Genomic DNA, 2,275 nt, shown 5'->3' on the forward strand with positions numbered 1-2,275 from the left:
GTCTAGCCGTTGGGGCCATCTCGCCGCATCCCCCACCTCGCACCCCGATTGCTATGCGGTGAGGCTCCTCGGCCGCCTTGGAACCATCTTCGTATCGGACGCATCGCGGGATAGGGGGCTGTCACTGGTAGTCGCCCCAAGCGTGTCCGATGCTTGGACCATTCCTAGGCGGCCCTGAAGCCTCTTCCGTCTAGCCGTTGGGGCCTTCCCGCCCCATCCCTCGCCTCGCACCCCCGATTGCTATGCGGTGAGGCTCCTCGGCCGCCTTGGAACCATCTGTGTATCGGACGCATCGCGGGATAAGGGGTTGGCACTGGCAGTCGCCCCAAGCGCGTCCGATGCTTGGACCATTCCGAGGTGGCCCTGAAGCCTCTTCCGTCTAGCCGTTGGGGCCTTCCCGCCCCATCCCTCGCCTCGCACCCCGATTGATATGCGGTGAGGCTCCTCGGCCGCCTTGGAACTATCTGTGTATCGGACGCATCGCGGGATAAGGGGTTGGCACTGGTAGTCGTCCCAATCGCATCCGATGCTTGGACCATTCCGAGGCGGCCCTGCAGCCTCTTCCGTTTAGCCGTCGGGGCCTTCCCGCCGCATCCCTCGCCTCGCATCCCGATTCCTATGCGGTGAGTCTTCTCGGCCGCCGCGGAACTATACCTGTTATTGCTACTGCATCCTTCGGCTGGTAACCTCCTCTGCCGCCTTGGAACGTTCTCTTTGTCGGACGCGTCGCGGGATAAGGGGTTGGCACTGGTAGTCGCCCCAAGCGCGCCCGATGCATAGACCGCTCCGAGTCGACCTTGCTTTCAGCCTCTCACATGCATAGACCTCTCTGAGTCGACCCTGCAGCCTCTCACGTTTAGCCTTTGGAATCTCGCCTCACAACATGATTGCTATCCTTGATGCATCCCTTGCCTCGAGCCCTGATTGCTTTCTTGGCTGCATCCCTCCTCTCCTCACAGCCCGGTTGTCATCACTGCTTCATCCGTCGCTTCATGCATTCTGGCTGCTGGGCCCTTCCCACCGCACACCTCGATTGCTATCTCTTCTGCATCACACACCCCGATTGCTATCTCTGCTACATCCCTCGGCTCTCACTTCTGCATCCTTCGCCTCACACCTCGATTGCTATCAATGCTGCATCCGTAACCTCACACCCCGATTGCTATGCGGGGAGGCTCCTTGGCCGCCTTGGAAATTTCTGTGTGTCGGACGCACCGCGGGATAAGGGGTTGGCACTGGTAGTCGCCCCAAGTGCGCCCGATTCTTAGACCGCTTCGAGGTGACCTCGTAGCCTCTTTCGTCCAGGCTTCCTGCCTTCAACGCCCTTTTTACACCTCGATTGCTATGCGCGGGCTCGTTGGCGTCTATCACCTCTCTGCGAAGAGTGGCACGATGATTGTTGGGGTAAATCGTAGCAGTCCGATCTCTGGCCTTGGGCCATTGTGAGGGCTGATCGATTTCCTGTGCGCATCTCGTGTTCGCCCAGTAACAGACTCGACGACTTGTAATCGGTCTTGTTCCCGATTGTTCCTGGAGGTAGTCTTCGGAACTCTTGGATTTGACCTGTCACTCGAACTGTCCTCTTCCGAGGATGCTTGTGTGTGTGTGCTTGTGCCATTTCCTTGGCGGTATTAACGAGATATTAAAGAGCGGAGTGAGCGCCTCGCCCAGCTATGTTTGGGGCTCTCACTCCCTTACCCGGTGTGCGACCGCTTTGCACGTAGGTTGCGGAGCATCGCGACTCTTTCGATGTTTGGCGGTTGTCTTCCGGTGATGCGTTGGTCCCGAAGTGCACGTTACTAGCATTTCTGCCATTGTTCTCGATCTTTGGCACGTTCCTTCGTTGCAATTGGATATATATCTCCGTTTATACGCGCAGGCTTCTCCCGCCTATTCAGCGCTGTCCCACTCTCAGCACTCTCGTGGTCTCCTTGGCTTCTCTCTCCCGTGAGCGAGCTCTCTTCTCGAGTCTTTTCCATGTCCCATGGAGGTTGCCTTGCGAAATTCGGGCACACAAACGTGACCGGATAAGAGCGGAATTGCCTATGAGGAGAAGCTCACCTTAGGGAGCAGCAATGCCGAGTGTTTCGACAGAGGGTAGAGGGGGCGTTGTTTGGGCGGTTGCACAAAAGAGTGCTACGTTTGCACTGAAGGTTGCTTCTTCGTCTCCGACGAACTCTTCGAGGCAAAAAAGCTTGTTTACGGGGTCGAGGTGGGACTGTTCGTGCGAGTTGCGCCACCAAAAGTGCGTAGGGGGCATATACCTGGGAAATGG

This window comes from Cryptomeria japonica, unplaced genomic scaffold (genome assembly GCF_030272615.1).
Source record: "Cryptomeria japonica unplaced genomic scaffold, Sugi_1.0 HiC_scaffold_251, whole genome shotgun sequence".
NCBI lineage: Eukaryota > Viridiplantae > Streptophyta > Pinopsida > Cupressales > Cupressaceae > Cryptomeria > Cryptomeria japonica.